The following is a 14,258-nucleotide window of genomic DNA, read 5'->3' as shown; positions in this document are numbered from 1 at the left end:
GGCCTGATCAGACGACTATATCATATAGCTGCCATAGAAACGATCGGAAAATGTTTACAAAAAAAATTATAACATTTTCAGTTTTCAACAGAATTTAATCAAATTTTAGATATATCCATTCTATTTTACTCTAAAATTTCGTGTAAAATTTTATGGAAATCAGACTACTATATCATATAGCTACCATAGGAACGATCGAGAAATTAATACAATTAAATTTATAACTTTTTCAGTTTTCAGCTGATTTTCATTAAATGTTATATAAGTCTTAAATTTGGTGGCCAATGCATGAAAATCGGACGACTATATCATATAGGTGGCATACAAACGATCGTTTGTTGTACAGGAAAATGCAAATCTTTGAATGTAAAATTGCAAATATAATATCTAGAGGTGAATGAAATGAAAGCAGGTATTACTTAATTGTTTTTTAACATAAATATATATAATTTATATTGTATGGATTCCTAGTCATCGAAGTTCTATCTGCAAGGGTATATAAACTTCGGCGTGCAGAAGTTAGCTTCCTTTCTAGTTTTTATCTTCTTTTGCGTTTTGTTTTCAAAACTACATGTTTTAATATGGTGTAGATGATTTCTCAAAACTGTTAGACTGTGCTGTGCAGCATGTTGCATTTCGGGTGGGAACGGACTGAAGGACTATCGATGTATCGATAGGAACAGGTAGAATTGGTAGGACCAGGAGGGGGCGAGGAAAATGAGCGAACCGGGAAGTTCGAATGCGGCCTAAGAGAAAGGGTTCTTGCCCTTTCTCTCGGCAAAGGCAATGAAGGAATAGGAAAAGTAACGGCTGGACCTCTGGAACAGAGGGAAGGAACCGGGGCTATAAATGCAGGTACTAATGAAAAAACCCGGAGTAAAATTGTGGATGAAAACGTGTGCGACGGATTTTGTGAAAAAGTCGGGAAGAACGAACGTGACCACGAGGAAAAGGTGGACGACGTGACCGATCGTCGTCAGTGCCGGCGCCTCGATTCCGTAGCCCAGAGCCGCCTCAGTACCGCCACCTCAGTTCCGCCGGCTCAGTGCCGCCGCCTCCATTCCGTAGCCCAGAGCCGCCTCAGTTCCGTCGCCTCAGTGCCGCCTCAGCGCCGCCAGAGAGCCGCTACACCGCCTGAGCCTGCGCAGTAGCCGGAGTCGCGCTTGCCGCCGCCTCGCGTAGCGCCACTTGAGCCGTAGCCGGAGTCATCACCAGAGCAGCCGGAGCCGTAGCAGGTGTCATCACCAGAGCAGCCGGAGCCATCACCAGAGCAGCCGGAGCCGTAGCCGGAGCCATCACCAGAGCAGCCGGAGCCGTTGCCGGAGCCATCACCAGAGCAGCCGGAGCCGTAGCCGGAGCCATTACCAGAGCAGCCTGCGCAGTAGCCGGAGCCGCCGTAGGGCCGCCTTGCCGCCGCCCCTTGCAGCCGTAGCACAGTAGCCGGAGCTATTGGAGCTAGTAAGGATACTATTAACTGTTTAGTATTACATTCGTTCCTCCGCTCGACCGTATCCTGGGTCCGGGATTGGTGCAACACGAGCGCTGTGACCAAAAGGGGAACGGAGTAGAAGCCGGTCGTTTTTCTTGCTCTGCTTTTTTGTTGCGAACACCCATACCCCTATATTTCTATTGGAGCTCCATCAGGGATTAGGGACTAAAGAGGGAAACATAATTTTAAAGGGCTTCTCCTCCGGGAGTTTTACGTCCCCAATAGAAGCAGCCTTGGCGCAAGCGCATCCCTGGCTAAGGCCACGCTCTTGCCGGGAGTGGGGTGATGACCCATAGCAAAAAGAAGTATATGTTTGTAAATAAAATAAATTGAAATAAAATATTATCATGAAAATTGAGTAGACCAGTTTACCTGAGGGAAATGGGTCGGTCGCCAGACCGCCTGGAATAGGCTCCGGTCCGCCGGAGATGGGTGATGCCCCTAGATAACCAGGAGGCATCAAAGGATGGGTGGGGCGTCGTGGCAGAAAAACCAATGCCACCAATTTGTCTCAGCCGTGTCCGTCCGTCTATATTTAATTGTTTATTTACCTTTTTTCTGTTTTTGTTGTAATTAGTGATGAGAGTTGTATTTCGTGAGGAGTATTGTCAGAGACGTCCGATTTATTCCGATTTTTAATTGTGCGGACTGCGGGCATTGGGTCGAACCCAGCCCTGGGCCTACTGAGCTAGCCTGGCGTTGCCCGAGAAAGGATGCAGTTCCGTTACAATATGGCGCCCAAATTACTAAAAAAATAAAAGAATAGCGGGATGGCGACGTCGCGAAAGGCCACGTCCTAGGTCATCCAGCCCTCGCATTATGTGGCTTGCGAGGCCTATGTTACGGTCTGCAACTGCACCGAGGACCTGGGACTGGTGACCAAGGCGTAGGATATTTGTTGATTTTGTTTTTAATTAGTTTTCCCAGTCAGGACGGGAGGTTTGGTCCGCAGAAAGATGGACAATTGCTCCCGGCACAGTTCACAGAGGGTGCTGCGGTGGCAGGGTGGTGGCGTCCGGGCGTGGGAACGACGGATTCGCATCCCTTAGCCACAGACCGTGCATAAAGCACGAGTCCAGAACCATTGTGATATAAACTGTGATACATAGTAGATAGGGATACAAGTGTTTATTTATATTAACGTAAAGTTTGGTTGTTTTCAATGTTAATGTTAATGTAAATGTTGGGCAGATCCTTGGGTTTTCCTGGTGGAAGGGGCTTCCTGGTATCATCCTGTTGGTGAAGTCGTGACCCGCAGGTCCCACTGCGCGCTGCACGACCACCACGATCAGAGCCTCGGAGTCCCAGCCATCGAGGAAAATCCTACGGGATACTGCTTATGGCCCATGTCCTTAACTGGCGACTTTCAGCCCAGCTGAAAGTTGACGAATGGCCGGATTAGTGACGATACGGGACAATTGAAGACGCAAGCTTCTGACGCGGAGTCCGGCGGCGGTTGATCGGCTCCATCTCCTCTGAAATTTAGAAAGGAAAAGAAAAGTTAGTGAATTTTTTTTGGTAGCGAATGCAGGTAGAAGAAGATTTATTTATCTATTTATTTGTATATTTATTTCTCCATTTATTTATTTATTTGTCGATTTATTTTTATTTAATTACATATTTGTTGCATGTGCATTTATTTATATTGCATATGCTTACATATTTATTTATTTTGTGAATAAAGTCGGTAGCAGTTAGGAATTCAAGAATTGGATTATGGAGAGGGATAGGGGAAGTAATTACCAGCTCAGGTCGAGGGGTCCTTCAGCCCAGGAAGAGGAGTTGTGGTCCACAGATGGGAAGGGGGCTGTCGGGCACGCGCCGCCGCGGGCCTCTATGGGGTTGCCGAGGACACCCCCTTCTCGGCGGCAAGACCAACAGCTGGAGGAGCCGGAAGAGCAAACAAAGACTAAATTGCTAGACTTCGAGCCGATCGGGGCCACAGCTGACCATCTGATGGAAATGGATCCCGCTCAGCGGGCAGTACATTTTCAGGATCTGCCCGTAGATTCCACAGCCAAGTCGGCGGTGAACGTCGCCCTGGCTCAGGCGGCAGAGACGTGTCGCAAGACCCAAGAAGATGGGATCAGCCAGAGCTTGCGGGACGAGATGCGGGCCGGGTTTCTGGAAATGATGAAGCTGATTAATGAAGTTTTGTAACCCGACACAAAGCAGCAGCACTTACCTGAAGGGATCGAGAGTCAGCAGCAGCAGTCGACAGCAACAGGACAACAACAGCGCCCACAGCAGCCACCACCTCCGAGCGGAACGAGCGGAATCACAACGAAGGCTTCCTGTTTCGCTTGGAGTACCTCCAGAGGAAATCGCGTTGCTCCACATGCTGCTGACGGGTAAGGACCTGGAGTGGTTTTGGATCCAGGTGCAGCAGCACCGACTGGACAGCTGGCATCAGCTACGCCGAGCGCTGCTAGATCGATTCCAGAGCCACGAGACGGAGCATCAGCGGATGCATCAGCTACTGCAGCGGGAGCAGCAACCAGGGGAGAGCGTAGATGATTACCTGCATGCGATGCAAACTCTTGCTTCTCGCCTGAGGTAGCCGATGCCGGAGCGTCACCTGGTTAAGGTGATGAAAAAGGGTTAGGAGAAGGGATCGCTCGCTTCATGTATGCGATGGAGCTACTCACTGTGGATGAGCTGCGGCAGGAGAGCCTCGAGGTGGAGCGTACCTTCGGACGCAGAGCTCGGGCCCAATTCCCACCACCGAGTCATTGAGGCGTTTGCTCCAGAGCCAGAGGAGGATGAAGACGAGCAACCACTGCAAGTGCAGGAACTCCGGGAGCGGCCTCGAAATACTTTCCGGACTGGCTGCTGGAATTGTGGAGCCATGGACTGCGGTTTTCGGGATTGCGGGCAGGAGCTGAACAAAGGTTTTTGTTTCCGTTGCGGAAAGGCCGACACCGTCGCTCCGAAGTGCCCGAATTGTATGGGAAACGGACGGCGGGGCAATCCCAGAGCGGAAGGGGCTCGCCCAAAGCGGAATTCCGCGCAGTAGGAGACCCTAAAAATAACAAGATAGGCGTTAAGGATAATTATAAGATACTTACCCTATGAAGAGCGCATGCGATGGTATTTAGAGGTCAGGAACCGTATCTTTGAGGAGCATCAGCTGAGCGGCATGCGTAAGGTCTCCCGGACGGTTTGAAAGGCACGAGATCGGTTCCGGAAACGCCAGCGGAAGCGCCGAGAAGTCGTCGCAGCCGTCAAGTGGGGCGGCACCCAGGATCCCAGACCGTTCGCCCGAGTAACGATTTCAGGCCAGCAGCTGACTGGTTTGTTGGACACCGGGGCGAGCGTCAGTCTGCTCGGAAAAGGCTGCAGGGAACTGGTGGACGCGATGGGTGTGCCGGTGCACAGGTACTTCTCGGTGGTGCGAACTGCCACTGGAGAGGATCGATCAATCATCGGACGGATAGAGGTACCTGTGGAGTATGAGAGAAAGGTAGAAAACATTAATTTCTATCTGTGCCCTTATCTGGAACAGGTGGCATACCTCGGCGTCGACTTTTGGCGGGCGTTTGACCTGGCTCCGGCCGTACTTGGAGATATCCCGGTTGAAGGGGTAAGGCCGAAGAAGTTCACGCCAGGGAGATGGAGCACTACGCCGACCAGGAAGATGACGACGAGGAAAAGACGGACCCCTAATCCTGGACATTATCTGAAGCCGAGAACCGAGAGCTAGAGGCAATCAAGCACAGGTTCCTCACCTTCAAGAAGGATGGTTTGGGAACGACTGCCCAGGAGAAACATAGAGCTGGTGGAAGGCTCAAAAATTTTTAAAGACCGACCCTACCCGATGTCTCCAGCGAAGCAAAAGGTGGTCGAGGACGATGTCAACATGATGCTAGCCCTGGGAGTCATCGAGGAGAGCAAGAGCCCTTGGAGCAACCGGAGGACGGTGGAGTCGAAGCCTGGAAAGGATAGATTCTGTTTAGACGCCAGGAAACTAAATGACGTGACCGTCAAGGACGCTTACCCCTTGCCTAGTATCAATGGAATCCTGTCCAGAATCGATCAAACGCATTTCATCTCCAGCGTGTATTTGAAATTTGCGTTCTGGCAGATCGAACTGGACGAGAAGAGTTCCTGGTCGGCCTCTCTACCAATTCAGGGTGATGCCTTTCGGGCCCTGTAATGCGGCACAGAGGCTGGCATATGGATCGAGTAATCCCAGCCGAGATCCGATCCAACGTATTTGTATACTTGGACGATCTGCTCATTCTGGCCCCGGACATCGAGACGCACTTCCGATACCTACGACGAGTCGCCGAATGCCTAAGAGAAGCAGGATTAACCATCGGCATGAATAAATCTAAATTCTGCTTCAAGTCTTTGACTTTCTTGGGTTTCGTCGTAGGTGGAGGTCGTCTGAGCATGGATCCCGGTAGAGTGGCGGCAATCAGGAGGATGCCGGAGCCGAGGTCGATGGAGGAGGTGCGCGCGTTTTTGGGAACAGCAGGCTGGTATCGGAGATTCGTTCGAAACTTCGCAACACTAGCAGCGCCGTTGACTGAATCACTCAAGAAAACTGGGAACAAGTTTTCTTTGAGTCCGGGAGCGCAGCTGGCAGTGGAAGCCTTGAAGATGGCGCTAACTACGGCACCAGTCCTGGTTCACGCCGATTTCAAGCGGCACTTTTATGTTCAGTGTGACGCATCACACATCGGGGTTGGAGCCGTTCTTTTCCAAAGGAACGAGGACAGCCAGCAGCCGATAGCATTCTTCTCGGCGAAGATGAACAAGCACCAGGTGAATTTCGCCGTCACCGAGAAAGAGTGCCTGGCAGCTCTCCTGGCGATCCGGAAGTTCCGACCATACGTGGAAGGCATGCCGTTTACGTGCATCACGGATCACGCCAGCTTGAAGTGGTGAAAGATGAAAGATTTGTCGGGACGCCTGGCCAGGTGGTCTCTGCAGCTCCAGGGGTTCAACTTTACCATCGAACACCGGAAAGGCAGCGAGAACGTGGTGGCAGACACGCTTTCGCGATGCGTTGAGGAAATCTCTGTGGACCTGACCGATTTGCTAGGTTTTGAGACCACCGAGTTTGCTTGAAAGGAGTACCAGGAGTTGGTCCAAGAGATCCTGGGAAACAAGGATAGCTTACCGGATCTTAGGATTGAAGAGCTGTACATCGACTTCCTTGGCAAGTAGCCGAGGTCGTAGAAAGGGCATGCCTGGATCTTCATTGTGGTGTACCACTTTTCCAAATACACGTTCTTGAAGGCCATGAAGGAAGCGACAGCCACGAATGTTGTGGATTTCCTCATAAACGAGGTCTTCTACAAGTTCGGGGTCCGAGAGATCGTGCACTCGGACAATGGACGACAGTTTGTGTCAAAGATCTTCGAGGAGGCCATGGAGAGCTTTGGGATTCGGCACTTAAAAACTCCGATATACTCTCCGCAGAGCAACGCAGCGGAACAAGTGAATCGGAGCGTTCTGGCGGCTATTCGAGGGTTCCTGGAGAACGATCATAGGGAATGGGATGCCTACCTTCCCGAGATCGAAGTGGCCCTCCGGAACGCAGTCCACTCGGCTACGGGCGAAGCACCGTTTTTCACGCTGTTCGGACATCACATGCTCCTGCATTGTTTCAGCTACCGATTGGCCAGGAAGCTGCAGTCTCTGTGCGACCATGAGACGTGCAGGAGAAGGTGCGCAAGTGTCTGGAGGCCTCGTACGATCGCTGTCGCCAACGTTATAACCAGAGGGCCAGAGAGTTCGCTGCAAAGCCAGGCCAGGAGGAGTTCCTCAAGTTCAGGATGGTGAGGACGATAGGCAGCAACGCGTACGAGCTCGAGGACATGCAGGGCCGGAGTTTGGGTGTATACCACGCCAAAGATGTCCGCCTGTGACCTGAAAGAGGGATCACGAAGTACACATGGACCAGACACTGGAAAAATGGTACTTCCCGTAAGACGTGGGCTCCGCGTTAGGCACCGTACGGAACTGCGCTGGAGATACCGATCTAAATGCTCCCAATGATCCTGTCGAGCCGCCGGACGCCGGGAGCAGCTCTCCATATCCTTGGGTGGTGTTGCATTTCGGGTGGGAACGGACTGAAGGACTATCGATGTATAGGGACAGGTAGAATTTGTAGGACCAGGAAGGGGCGAGGAAAATGAGCGAACCGGGCAGTTCGAATGCGGCCTAAGAGAAAGGGTTCTTGCCCTTTCTCTCGGCAAAGGCAATGAAGGAATAGGAAAAGTAACGGCTGGAGCTCTGGAACATGGGGAAGGAATCGGGGCTATAAATGGAGATGGTAATGGAAAAAACCCGGAGTCAGTTCCGTCGCCTCAGTTCCGCCGCCTCAGTTCCGCCGCCTCAGTGCCGCCGCCACCATTCCGTAGCCCAGAGCCGCCTCAGTTTCGTCGCCTCAGTGCTGCCGCCTCAGCGCCGCTAGAGAGCCGCTGCACCGCCTAAGCCTGCGCAATAGCCGGAGTCGCGATTGACGCCGCCTCGCGTAGCGCCACTTGAGCCGTAGCCGGAGCCATCACCAGAGCAGCCGGAGCCGTAGCATGAGCCATCACCAGAGCAGCCGGAGCCATAGCCGGAGCCATCACCAGAGCAGCCGGAGCCGTAGCCGGAGCCATTACCAGAGCAGCCTGCGCAGTAGCCGGAGCCGCGCTTGCCACCGCCTCACGTGGCCGGAGCCATCACCAGAGCAGCCGGAGCCGTAGCCGGAGCCATTACCAGAGCAGCCTGCGCAGTAGCCGGAGTCGCCGTAGGGCCGCCTTGCCGCCGCCCCTTGCAGCCGTAGCACAGTAGCCGGAGCTATTGGAGCTAGTAAGGATACTATTAACTGTTTAGTATTACATTCGTTCCTCCGCTCGACCGTATCCTGGGTCCGGGATTGGTGCAACACGAGCGCTGTGACCAAAAGGGGAACGGAGTAGAAGCCGGTCGTTTTTCTTGCTCTGCTTTTTTGTTGCGAACACCCATACCCCTATATTTCTATTGGAGCTCCATCAGGGATTAGGGACTAAAGAGGGAAACATAATTTTGTGGCCGATTGAGGCCGAATCATTAAAGGGCTTCTCCTCCGGGAGTTTTACGTCCCCAATAGAAGCAGCCTTGGCGCAAGCGCATCCCTGGCTAAGGCCACGCTCTTGCCGGGAGTGGGGTGATGACCCATAGCAAAAAGAAGTATATGTTTGTAAATAAAATAAATTGAAATAAAATATTATCATGAAAATTGAGTAGACCAGTTTACCTGAGGGAAATGGGTCGGTCGCCAGACCGCCTGGAATAGGCTCCGGTCCGCCGGAGATGGGTGATGCCCCTAGATAACCAGGAGGCATCAAAGGATGGGTGGGGCGTCGTGGCAGAAAAACCAATGCCACCAATTTGTCTCAGCCGTGTCCGTCCGTCTATATTTAATTGTTTATTTACCTTTTTTCTGTTTTTGTTGTAATTAGTGATGAGAGTTGTATTTCGTGAGGAGTATTGTCAGAGACGTCCGATTTATTCCGATTTTTAATTGTGCGGACTGCGGGCATTGGGTCGAACCCAGCCCTGGGCCTACTGAGCTAGCCTGGCGTTGCCCGAGAAAGGATGCAGTTCCGTTACAATATGGCGCCCAAATTACTAAAAAAATAAAAGAATAGCGGGATGGCGACGTCGCGAAAGGCCACGTCCTAGGTCATCCAGCCCTCGCATTATGTGGCTTGCGAGGCCTATGTTACGGTCTGCAACTGCACCGAGGACCGGGGACTGGTGACCAAGGCGTAGGATATTTGTTGATTTTGTTTTTAATTAGTTTTCCCAGTCAGGACGGGAGGTTTGGTCCGCAGAAAGATGGACAATTGCTCCCGGCACAGTTCACAGAGGGTGCTGCGGTGGCAGGGTGGTGGCGTCCGGGCGTGGGAACGACGGATTCGCATCCCTTAGCCACAGACCGTGCATAAAGCACGAGTCCAGAACCATTGTGATATAAACTGTGATACATAGTAGATAGGGATACAAGTGTTTATTTATATTAACGTAAAGTTTGGTTGTATTCAATGTTAATGTTAATGTAAATGTTGGGCAGATCCTTGGGTTTTCCTGGTGGAAGGGGCTTCCTGGTATCATCCTGTTGGTGAAGTCGTGACCCGCAGGTCCCACTGCGCGCTGCACGACCACCACGATCAGAGCCTCGGAGTCCCAGCCATCGAGGAAAATCCTACGGGATACTGCTTATGGCCCATGTCCTTAACTGGCGACTTTCAGCCCAGCTGAAAGTTAGTCCAGTTGACGAATGGCCGGATTAGTGACGATACGGGACAATTGAAGACGCAAGCTTCTGACGCGGAGTCCGGCGGCGGTTGATCGGCTCCATCTCCTCTGAAATTTAGAAAGGAAAAGAAAAGTTAGTGAATTTTTTTTGGTAGCGAATGCAGGTAGAAGAAGATTTATTTATCTATTTATTTGTATATTTATTTCTCCATTTATTTATTTATTTGTCGATTTATTTTTATTTAATTACATATTTGTTGCATGTGCATTTATTTATATTGCATATGCTTACATATTTATTTATTTTGTGAATAAAGTCGGTAGCAGTTAGGAATTCAAGAATTGGATTATGGAGAGGGATAGGGGAAGTAATTACCAGCTCAGGTCGAGGGGTCCTTCAGCCCAGGAAGAGGAGTTGTGGTCCACAGATGGGAAGGGGGCTGTCGGGCACGCGCCGCCGCGGGCCTCTATGGGGTTGCCGAGGACACCCCCTTCTCGGCGGCAAGACCAACAGCTGGAGGAGCCGGAAGAGCAAACAAAGACTAAATTGCTAGACTTCGAGCCGATCGGGGCCACAGCTGACCATCTAATGGAAATGGATCCCGCTCAGCGGGCAGTACATTTTCAGGATCTGCCCGTAGATTCCACAGCCAAGTCGGCGGTGAACGTCGCCCTGGCTCAGGCGGCAGAGACGTGTCGCAAGACCCAAGAAGATGGGATCAGCCAGAGCTTGCGGGACGAGATGCGGGCCGGGTTTCTGGAAATGATGAAGCTGATTAATGAAGTTTTGTAACCCGACACAAAGCAGCAGCACTTACCTGAAGGGATCGAGAGTCAGCAGCAGCAGTCGACAGCAACAGGACAACAACAGCGCCCACAGCAGCCACCACCTCCGAGCGGAACGAGCGGAATCACAACGAAGGCTTCCTGTTTCGCTTGGAGTACCTCCAGAGGAAATCGCGTTGCTCCACATGCTGCTGACGGGTAAGGACCTGGAGTGGTTTTGGATCCAGGTGCAGCAGCACCGACTGGACAGCTGGCATCAGCTACGCCGAGCGCTGCTAGATCGATTCCAGAGCCACGAGACGGAGCATCAGCGGATGCATCAGCTACTGCAGCGGGAGCAGCAACCAGGGGAGAGCGTAGATGATTACCTGCATGCGATGCAAACTCTTGCTTCTCGCCTGAGGTAGCCGATGCCGGAGCGTCACCTGGTTAAGGTGATGAAAAAGGGTTAGGAGAAGGGATCGCTCGCTTCATGTATGCGATGGAGCTACTCACTGTGGATGAGCTGCGGCAGGAGAGCCTCGAGGTGGAGCGTACCTTCGGACGCAGAGCTCGGGCCCAATTCCCACCACCGAGTCATTGAGGCGTTTGCTCCAGAGCCAGAGGAGGATGAAGACGAGCAACCACTGCAAGTGCAGGAACTCCGGGAGCGGCCTCGAAATACTTTCCGGACTGGCTGCTGGAATTGTGGAGCCATGGACTGCGGTTTTCGGGATTGCGGGCAGGAGCTGAACAAAGGTTTTTGTTTCCGTTGCGGAAAGGCCGACACCGTCGCTCCGAAGTGCCCGAATTGTATGGGAAACGGACGGCGGGGCGATCCCAGAGCGGAAGGGGCTCGCCCAAAGCGGAATTCCGCGCAGTAGGAGACCCTTAAAATAACAAGATAGGCGTTAAGGATAATTATAAGATACTTACCCTATGAAGAGCGCATGCGATGGTATTTAGAGGTCAGGAACCGTATCTTTGAGGAGCATCAGCTGAGCGGCATGCGTAAGGTCTCCCGGACGGTTTGAAAGGCACGAGATCGGTTCCGGAAACGCCAGCGGAAGCGCCGAGAAGTCGTCGCAGCCGTCAAGTGGGGCGGCACCCAGGATCCCAGACCGTTCGCCCGAGTAACGATTTCAGGCCAGCAGCTGACTGGTTTGTTGGACACCGGGGCGAGCGTCAGTCTGCTCGGAAAAGGCTGCAGGGAACTGGTGGACGCGATGGGTGTGCCGGTGCACAGGTACTTCTCGGTGGTGCGAACTGCCACTGGAGAGGATCGATCAATCATCGGATGGATAGAGGTACCTGTGGAGTATGAGAGAAAGGTAGAAAACATTAATTTCTATCTGTGCCCTTATCTGGAACAGGTGGCATACCTCGGCGTCGACTTTTGGCGGGCGTTTGACCTGGCTCCGGCCGTACTTGGAGATATCCCGGTTGAAGGGGTAAGGCCGAAGAAGTTCACGCCAGGGAGATGGAGCACTACGCCGACCAGGAAGATGACGACGAGGAAAAGACGGACCCCTAATCCTGGACATTATCTGAAGCCGAGAACCGAGAGCTAGAGGCAATCAAGCACAGGTTCCTCACCTTCAAGAAGGATGGTTTGGGAACGACTGCCCAGGAGAAACATAGAGCTGGTGGAAGGCTCAAAAATTTTCAAAGACCGACCCTACCCGATGTCTCCAGCGAAGCAAAAGGTGGTCGAGGACGATGTCAACATGATGCTAGCCCTGGGAGTCATCGAGGAGAGCAAGAGCCCTTGGAGCAACCGGAGGACGGTGGAGTCGAAGCCTGGAAAGGATAGATTCTGTTTAGACGCCAGGAAACTAAATGACGTGACCGTCAAGGACGCTTACCCCTTGCCTAGTATCAATGGAATCCTGTCCAGAATCGATCAAACGCATTTCATCTCCAGCGTGTATTTGAAATTTGCGTTCTGGCAGATCGAACTGGACGAGAAGAGTTCCTGGTCGGCCTCTCTACCAATTCAGGGTGATGCCTTTCGGGCCCTGTAATGCGGCACAGAGGCTGGCATATGGATCGAGTAATCCCAGCCGAGATCCGATCCAACGTATTTGTATACTTGGACGATCTGCTCATTCTGGCCCCGGACATCGAGACGCACTTCCGATACCTACGACGAGTCGCCGAATGCCTAAGAGAAGCAGGATTAACCATCGGCATGAATAAATCTAAATTCTGCTTCAAGTCTTTGACTTTCTTGGGTTTCGTCGTAGGTGGAGGTCGTCTGAGCATGGATCCCGGTAGAGTGGCGGCAATCAGGAGGATGCCGGAGCCGAGGTCGATGGAGGAGGTGCGCGCGTTTTTGGGAACAGCAGGCTGGTATCGGAGATTCGTTCGAAACTTCGCAACACTAGCAGCGCCGTTGACTGAATCACTCAAGAAAACTGGGAACAAGTTTTCTTTGAGTCCGGGAGCGCAGCTGGCAGTGGAAGCCTTGAAGATGGCGCTAACTACGGCACCAGTCCTGGTTCACGCCGATTTCAAGCGGCACTTTTATGTTCAGTGTGACGCATCACACATCGGGGTTGGAGCCGTTCTTTTCCAAAGGAACGAGGACAGCCAGCAGCCGATAGCATTCTTCTCGGCGAAGATGAACAAGCACCAGGTGAATTTCGCCGTCACCGAGAAAGAGTGCCTGGCAGCTCTCCTGGCGATCCGGAAGTTCCGACCATACGTGGAAGGCATGCCGTTTACGTGCATCACGGATCACGCCAGCTTGAAGTGGTGAAAGATGAAAGATTTGTCGGGACGCCTGGCCAGGTGGTCTCTGCAGCTCCAGGGGTTCAACTTTACCATCGAACACCGGAAAGGCAGCGAGAACGTGGTGGCAGACACGCTTTCGCGATGCGTTGAGGAAATCTCTGTGGACCTGACCGATTTGCTAGGTTTTGAGACCACCGAGTTTGCTTGAAAGGAGTACCAGGAGTTGGTCCAAGAGATCCTGGGAAACAAGGATAGCTTACCGGATCTTAGGATTGAAGAGCTGTACATCGACTTCCTTGGCAAGTAGCCGAGGTCGTAGAAAGGGCATGGGCCTGGATCTTCATTGTGGTGTACCACTTTTCCAAATACACGTTCTTGAAGGCCATGAAGGAAGCGACAGCCACGAATGTTGTGGATTTCCTCATAAACGAGGTCTTCTACAAGTTCGGGGTCCGAGAGATCGTGCACTCGGACAATGGACGACAGTTTGTGTCAAAGATCTTCGAGGAGGTCATGGAGAGCTTTGGGATTCGGCACTTAAAAACTCCGATATACTCTCCGCAGAGCAACGCAGCGGAACAAGTGAATCGGAGCGTTCTGGCGGCTATTCGAGGGTTCCTGGAGAACGATCATAGGGAATGGGATGCCTACCTTCCCGAGATCGAAGTGGCCCTCCGGAACGCAGTCCACTCGGCTACGGGCGAAGCACCGTTTTTCACGCTGTTCGGACATCACATGCTCCTGCATTGTTTCAGCTACCGATTGGCCAGGAAGCTGCAGTCTCTGTGCGACCATGAGACGTGCAGGAGAAGGTGCGCAAGTGTCTGGAGGCCTCGTACGATCGCTGTCGCCAACGTTATAACCAGAGGGCCAGAGAGTTCGCTGCAAAGCCAGGCCAGGAGGAGTTCCTCAAGTTCAGGATGGTGAGGACGATAGGCAGCAACGCGTACGAGCTCGAGGACATGCAGGGCCGGAGTTTGGGTGTATACCACGCCAAAGATGTCCGCGTGTGACCTGAAAGAGGGAT

General features: G+C 52.3%; 2 long non-coding RNA genes and 2 pseudogenes across 2 annotated transcripts; all 4 read right to left on the bottom strand.

Annotated features, from left to right (window-relative positions):
- Positions 1–2,594: 2,594 nt before the first annotated feature.
- Positions 2,595–7,012, bottom strand: LOC147644941 (uncharacterized). Its single transcript, XR_015272601.1, has 5 exons — positions 5,004–7,012; positions 4,138–4,932; positions 3,675–4,067; positions 3,233–3,613; positions 2,595–2,964 (listed from the first exon to the last, which is right to left on the bottom strand). It is a non-coding gene; the product is annotated as an uncharacterized LOC147644941 (long non-coding RNA).
- On the bottom strand, positions 5,536–6,174 carry LOC147644942 (uncharacterized; annotated as a pseudogene).
- A 2,448-nt stretch (positions 7,013–9,460) lies between the features above and the next one.
- On the bottom strand, positions 9,461–11,942 carry LOC147644940 (uncharacterized). The gene is made up of 5 exons (XR_015272599.1): positions 11,878–11,942; positions 11,012–11,806; positions 10,549–10,941; positions 10,107–10,487; positions 9,461–9,838 (listed from the first exon to the last, which is right to left on the bottom strand). It is a non-coding gene; the product is annotated as an uncharacterized LOC147644940 (long non-coding RNA).
- Positions 11,943–12,293: 351 nt separating this feature from the next.
- LOC147644939 (uncharacterized) lies at positions 12,294–13,048 on the bottom strand (annotated as a pseudogene).
- Between the last annotated feature and the right edge of the window lie 1,210 nt (positions 13,049–14,258).

The sequence above is a fragment of the Drosophila serrata genome, unplaced genomic scaffold (genome assembly GCF_035046125.1).
Source record: "Drosophila serrata isolate PLE 108 unplaced genomic scaffold, ASM3504612v1 contig_60, whole genome shotgun sequence".
NCBI classification, from domain to species: Eukaryota; Metazoa; Arthropoda; class Insecta; order Diptera; family Drosophilidae; genus Drosophila; species Drosophila serrata.
The sequence above is the reverse complement of the archived record's forward strand: the minus strand, read 5'-3'. Positions and strand labels throughout refer to the sequence as shown.